Genomic DNA, 8,073 nt, shown 5'->3' on the forward strand with positions numbered 1-8,073 from the left:
CGTGACATAGTTTATTAAAAAATTACTTAGCACATCATTCAAAAACAGTAGCTTTTATTTGTCACATACTGTATACATTACAGCACAGTTTTTTTTATCGTTTGTTTACAATGCAGTTATTCTCGTTCATATTCTAGGAACTTGCGGTCAAGAGCGGAGAGTGATAAGAGCCAAACAGGACAGCTTGGCAGTGCTGGGGCTTGAACCATCAACCCTTTCATCATTAACCAAGAGCCTTAACTTTTTATCCACATCTTACCTAAAATAGTATTATTCCTACAAGGTACCTGTTGACGAAACATTCTCTTCAATCACTACTTCTACTGGTGAAAGAACAAATGAGCATCATTTAGAAGTGTCACCCTGTAAACTTGCATCATAAACCACAGAAAAGACTAAAAATATAAAATAGAGAGTAAGATATTTTGCTTGCAGTCATGTACAGTACTGTAAGCTCAGTTTCAGAACTTGCAAGAAGGGCATAATTAATATGTACTAATAATTAATAATTAATATATCGTCGCTGTCGGGCGGAATCCTCGTATCTCCAAAACCGTTATTTTTCAGGAAATTAAAAAAACGCCGTACCTTATCTGCAGTGCACAGGGTTTAGTCCGCGTTGCAGTGGATTGTCTTGCGCTAAATTCCTGTCCTCAGACGAGCACCAGAACTAGCGGGGGTCAAGATTTTTTTTTCTTTGAGCCCAGTGTTTTGAAGATATTTACCTCAGAAGACGTGTTGATTCGTTGCGACTCTTCTTGAGGAGAAATATGCCGCGAAGCTCTCCCACAGAGTGAGGAAGAGGTGGACAGTTGAAGTGTCCAATGGAGTTATGAGATTTGCGCTCAAGCTATTTTCAAGACTTTAGATTGGTTAATAACTTGTAAAAATAACAGACCCACGTGGGGACTGACCAATAGCATCGATATGTGAAAAAATATGAAATTGACAAAATTTGGACATACGAGGTTTCCGCCCGACAGCGATGACATACGAGTACTGTGATATTTTAGGAGTATAACTACAATGGACGGGGGTCACGGTGACTTCGCCTCACACCTCCAGGGTTGGGGGTTCGATTCCCGCCTCCGCCTTATGTGTGTGGAGTTTGCATGTTCTCCCCGTGCCTTGGGGGTTTCCTCCGGGTACTCCGGATGGGTTGGCACGCCGTCCAGGGTGTATCCTGCCTTGATGCCCGATGACGCCTGAAATAGGCACATGCTCTCCGTGACCCGAGGTAGTTCGGAATGAATGAATGACTACAATGGAACTACAATGGACATTTACTACCACTTTCTCTATAATAGTTGCAACTATTGTGAAATATTATTATGTCCATTAATGTAAAATTACATCAGCTGAAGCATTGAGGTGGTTTTACAAAATCTGTATACAATTTAACTCACAGACTCTAAAGTATATAGAATATGATTGGGCCCTTAAATGTAGTCTTCCTGGTACAACCTTCATAGTACTTTTTTGACTGTTTAAAACTAGACAAAGTTTTAGACAAAGTTTAAAACAAAGTTTCCCAAAAAACTGGGATAACTAATCAAGAACAGATAGGAAAAGTAGGTACAGTAGGTTGATTGGCATCTCTGGAAAAATTGTCCGTAGTGTGTGAGTGAATGAGAGTGTGTGTGTGTGTGCCCTGCGATGGGTTGGCACTCCGTCCAGAGTGTATCCTGCCTTGATGCCCGATGACGCCTGAGATAGGCACAGGCTCCCCGTGACCCGAGGTAGTTCGGATAAGCGGTAGAAGATGAATGAATGAATGAATTATTGTTAATTATTTCCCTACTTGAATATATTTGATCTAAATATATTAAAGATAGAAAAATGTGGATGATATAAGTAGAAGTATGCTGGTAATCCCACAGGAAGCAAATGAATCCAATCCTACTGCAGCGTTCACTCTACTTCTCAGGCTAAACGTAAATACCCAAGCAACTTACTGACTAACAAAGTGCTCACATGGCCAACAGCATTCTGGTCCCAAGGAGGTGCACATGGCTTTGAATGACTCTTCCTTCAGCTCTTCCAGATGGTGTTTTATCGCTCTCCTGAGAGAAGGAAGATTGGTGAGAAACCCCTTAGCCGAAGCAAGTGAGCCTAAGAACTGCTAAATTCACCGTAAACTTTTACATTTTAGCCACTGGAAGTGACTGGAATGAACCGGGTCTCAAAGCATCGCATCACCAGGAGCTCACTGCTAATATAATTGCCTTCCAGGATGATCAAGCCAGCTTCAATTTTCTTATCAGCTTGTCTATCTACAGTATCTTTATATCATGCTATGGAACCAATGAATAATCAAAATTCTGAAATTCTCCACATTCAAGGCAGAGCTGTCATGTCACAGCTCTGGTTGGAAATTTCATAGACAACACACTTGATCTTCATGTCCAAATTCTGGATCGAAGCCCCACTGGGGACCCTCCCATAACCCTTCATGTCAGCGCCATGTATCAAGAATAGATGTCACTCCTCATCACAATAACTCTGATGATTCCCCTGAAAGGAAACCCAAAAATTTCCTAGAACAGAGACCAAACTCAATTGGATCTGAAGTGCACATACAATCTGATCTGGTTCTGGAAGCACACTAATGGAGCATTTTGTACCACCTCAGGACATTTACATTTACATTTCCAGCATTTGGCACACGAACTTATCCAGAGCGACTTACAAAAGTGCTTAAGTTTCTATCGTTGGATGCATTAACTGTGGTTCACTAGGCTACAGACTTAAGATACCATGAGCCTAAATCACAAAGTTTTTTTCGTGCAGCTGCATTTTAGATCATTTGCCGAGAAGAATTGCATTCATAGCTACACCTGCCTGCAGTGAGTTGCAGTAGTCCAGTCTTGTGATGACAAGAGACTGAAGTACCTGAGCAGCCTGTGTGGACAAAAATGGCCAAATCCTTCTAATGTTGTGGAGAAGGAACTGACATGAACGTGTCACATTCATGAGACATGAGAGGAAAAGGACAGTTGATTGTCCATGGTTACCCCAAGGTTGCGAGCTGTGACTGAAGGGGTGATCAGATCATTATGCAGGATAATTGAAAGATCATGACCTGGGGATGAATCACTAAGGATGATCAGCAGTTCAGTTTTGCTCAGGACACTTTGGATGTCAAATCATGTAACGAGGGCTATCTTTAACACCCACAGTATTTTAGAGTTTGATTAACAAGGTCCTATTGAATATGCCAGATTATCTCCTCTGACCCCAGTTTCAAGCTTCCTGATAGTCAGAAACCTTACATACAGTAGTAGAGCTGGATACCTTTGAGATGGGGTGGAGGCTATTCTCTCACAGCAGTTTGAGGAAAAGCCCAAGCTCCATTCAGTGGCTTTTTTTTCCACTGGAATGCTTTCTCCCAGAATGCAATTACTTCACACGTCACTCAATTACGTCACTGCCTGATGGTGACCCTGGATACAAGGAGCAGTTCACCCATGCACCATCTTCCCAGACCATAAAAGGCTTGAGGACATCACAAAGGTTTACTTTGACCATCTTACTGTATATCAGCCTATCAACCTCATAGAACATACATGATTATACCCATCTCTTCCCAAGGATACTTCTGCATTTTTGAGTGCATTTTACACTTTGTAGGGGCAATAAACTGGGACTTTTGATATGTGAAATTCAGAACACCCCAGAAGTGAGAACTCCCATGTCCTGCCCAGCACACCTCATGACAAACTCGTCACTACGGGTTATATCTCCCCAGCCACCAGGCATTGTGGCACTCACCAGACCCACAAACTCTTACAGGGTAAGCACAAATATTCACTGAATTATCTCTCTATGCTCCACCTGTGTGCAAGCCAAAGTACCTTGTATCTAGCCTGCTAGGAAATTCCTGCCACTACACATCGCATGGTTACATCGAACCCTCTGATTTGCCATTAATCTCCATCTGTCACAGAACAACTTATCATGGCAATCAATGCCCGAGTTCTCAGATTCATGGAGAAACATACTATCACAACGAGCCTGTCAGGTCACGTTATCATCCGCAGGTTAGTGATCAAGTAGAAAGCGCCAACTACCTGGTTCACCTGATTATTAACACACACACACACACACACACACACACACACCTGATCTAAATATCTTTGACGTGACATACAGCTAAGTACGGTGACCCATACTCAGAATTCGTTCTCTGCATTTAAACCCATCCAAAGTGCACACACACAGCAGTGAACACACACACCGTGAACACACACCCGGAGCAGTGGGCAACCATTTATGCTGCGGCACCTGGGGAGCAGTTGTGGGGGTTCGGTGCCTTGCTCAAGGGCACCTCAGTCTTCACCGGCCCGAGACTCGAACCCACAACCTTAGGAGTAAATCTTTCTAACCATTAGGCCACGACTTCCCTTTGTATAGTCTAGTTGCCCTTGTCTAGTCCTTGTCTAGTCTAGTTCCTGTTGTTTGTTTATTGCCTGACCGTTGCCTGTTTTCCACCACAATCTTGTCTCAAATTGGGATGTTGGGTCAGTAAAGTGCACCAGAGGCTCACTAAGATTCCAGATCATTGATTAACGGGGCAAGTCATGGCCTAATGGTTAGAGAGTCTGACTCGTAATCCTAAGGTTGTGGGATCGAGTCTCGGGCCGGTCACGACTGAGGTGCCCTTGAGCAAGGCATCGAACCCCCCAACTGCTCCCCAGGCGCCGCTGCATAAATGGCTGCCCATTGCTCCGGGTGTGTGTTCATGGTGTGTGTGTGTGTGCACTTTGGATGGGTTAAATGCAGAGAACAAATTCTGAGTATGGGTCACCGTACTTAACCGTATGTCACGTCATTAAGCTGCCCTAAGAATGTTTTGCAGTCTAGATTTCTTAACATACTTTTGGTGTAGGTTCATTCGATAGGCTTCCCTACATAGGAGCAAAAGATTTACTATCATATGCAGTAGGGCTCTTCTACCAAATCTACCTGGACCAATTCCATTCATAGACCAAAATATATGCACTAGAAGATGAAATATAAAACTTAGATTATGTACGATACAGTAGATCGCCCGTCTTCTACGATTGAAGACAAATATGCTGAATTATAAAAGTTAGTAGGACAAACACATTAAAATGATTGGAAAATAAATTAAAGACACATAAAGAAAGAATTTCAAAATGCACATGCACATAGTTTTACTGTTTGTCATAACATCTAGACCCCTGAATTCTTAATAAGCGTAGAATAGAAGTCCGTTACTTTGAGACTTATGACACACCACTCATGGGAAAATGACTGGGTGTGTATTTACCACCTCAGACAAAACAACGCTACGACATGGCTGAGTATTCTTTTCCGACAAGGAAAATTAAAACTGCAGGGTCAAAAGGTTCGGTTATGTCAGTATAGCAGAGAGAGCTCATGATCAGTGGGTGGGTCGCCATGTCCCTGCTGAAATCCTTAGAGTCTTCTCATTTTGCACTATGTACACTCAGACTATCACTACAATATACTGATGCTACTCCTTAAACAAACACCCGTTTGCTTTGTATTCGATTTTTTTTTTTAGCTATTTGCTGTCTTTTTGTTTTACTTTCATCTTGCATTTCAGAAACTCTCTTTTTTTTTTATTTTTTTAATTTTTTTTTTTTACTTATCCTATCCATTGCTCACGTTTCAAAAAACCCTGTCATCAACTTGTCAAACTCAGTTTCTATACACATGCTGTACAACTGTGTAAGGATCGTCTGATGGCATCAAAACGTATCCTATGAAATTATGGGGTATCGTTCTAACTTTTCCAATTCGCCAGCTGCAAGAACACTAAAAAAAAAAAAAAGTCCACTTGTTTGAATTATGAATTTTCATGAGTGTGGGCTACATCCCTGTAAACCATGCCACCCTTGTTGATGGATCTAGTGTGTACTCTGGCATGGGTTTCTGTCAAAAAATGGCTATAACTGGTTGGGGTTGGTTAGAATTGGAGCTGAAATTTATGTAACCTCACGCATCTTTTTTTTGGAGCGCGTTGCTTTCGGGTTAAGGTAGAAGCTTGCTTTAGTATCCTCACTCTTAGAAACCCCTGTGAATCCCTGATCATGATCACATACTGTAATTGGGAGTGTGTGTAATGTGATAAGGAATGCCATAAGGAGGCCTAGCCTTGTGTGTGTCTGCCACCTGTTGGACTGCTATATAATTAACACTCATCCAAACCTTTTATGTTATAATGCGTGTATGTAAAAAATACACTAAGATCTCTTATAACAAATGATTCTACAGTTGTCCTTTTAAATAATAGTAAAAGGCACATCGCCTTGTCAGAGGACAGGACAGGGATATAAATCTCACACTATGACCTTGAGGATTATAAACAGATAAAGTTTAGAAATTTTAAGAATCGTTGATCCAATTAGTAAATAGTCCCAGATGAGATTTTTATGGATCAGGATCATTGATGCTCAGTCCAGTGGATTTGTCCTCCTGCAGTATAAAATAAGGAACTGGTTCAATTCGTATATACTGTACATGCTGCAAGAAATGTCCCTGTTCTTCCACGTACTGTACTCGTTCCTAAACGCTGTAAAAATCCAATTTGTGTAAATATCAATACAAATTTGATCTAAACTGAAATAGAATTCATAAAACAAATAAAGGTGCAATTTACTACAGCATTTTAATGCTTGAAGGATGTGATTAAATGTTTGGGGAAAACAGCAGCAGGCACAACAGGGCTGCATGTTTCTGAAGCATTCTCTTCAAAGTACTGTAGCATTTTTGTGTTTAACATAATGAGAAACAATGGTTAGAAAACCAGAGGAGAAATACCCTCACATTTTTATTAAAAGAACTCGCTTATATCTTAAAACATGTGTTGCGGTGGAGGACAGGGGTTCTGGCCAGGAAAAAAGCACAGGGTAAGTGCTGTGTGTGTTGGTGTGTGTGTGTGTGTGTGTGCCTGCTCAGTGCACATACTGTGTGTGTATGTGTGTGTGTGTGTGTGTGTGTGGTACTGTATATGTGTATGTGACTGGGATGACCCTATATAGTCTACTTGCCCAGAACTGGGCCTTCTCCCAATCAACCGTGGAAAGACTGGACTTGACTCCCACTCATCCCTCTTTCCCTCTCTCTCTCCTTTCACTCTCCTCTCCATCTTTCTTTTTTTCACCACTCTCCACCAGCCAAAAAAACCCTCTTTCCTCCTGTGCTCTGACCACTACTCCAACACACACATATACGCCTACATACGCATGCCCAGACCACCACCAGGCCACAAAACAGTACACACACACACACACACAGAGTACCAGCAGGTTTGCTGTCCTACAATAATTCAGTGACAATTTGGCCGCTTATGTGCCAGCTAACTCCTCTACACAGCAGAATGAGGGGAAATTTGTCTCTGCGCTACTTTACGCATGCTCTCTTTTCTCCTTGTGGATTGAAGTCATTCAAATCTTTTTTTGGATCAACGTCCTGACACGTCTTACGATCGATTAACAAGATCGTTTAGGACAAACGTACTGTACAGTAGTAGCTGCTTGTATTTAGTCAAAGCTAAATTACTATTTTATAATATATTTGTTTGGCACATTTAAGTTAAACCATATGCAAAAATGTATTCTCGATGTATTCGGCAGCCAAAGTTTATGAGAAAACTGTACATTCTGGAATGCTTATTCTCTGAGGATGAGTAAAGCCTGCAGTATGAGCTATGTCGAGGACATAATGCTTCTTCATTGAAGTGCTGGTCAGCAATGTTTTTGTCATAACCACAGTGATGATTAACCAGCCATGGTTCAGACTAGTCCTTCCATCTGCTCAAATGAGCTAGAGCTGCTTGCCTCATGTCCCCTGACATTGAGAAAAGACAGTCTCGGTTCAGTGGCCCCCGCTGGCAGGGATGTGGTCACACATAAGCTTTCTGAGCCGTCTGTACTATATGCATTTTCCAGTGCAGAATTGAACTTCATAATATGAGTTTGCATAGCATATCATGATTGCAGTCAGTTTGTGAACAACAGGATTGTGGAACTTGTGGAAATTTTTGGCATTTATACATGTCTTAAATTGACCAATGAGAAAAAA

Source organism: Tachysurus vachellii, chromosome 14 (assembly GCF_030014155.1).
Source record: "Tachysurus vachellii isolate PV-2020 chromosome 14, HZAU_Pvac_v1, whole genome shotgun sequence".
NCBI lineage: Eukaryota > Metazoa > Chordata > Actinopteri > Siluriformes > Bagridae > Tachysurus > Tachysurus vachellii.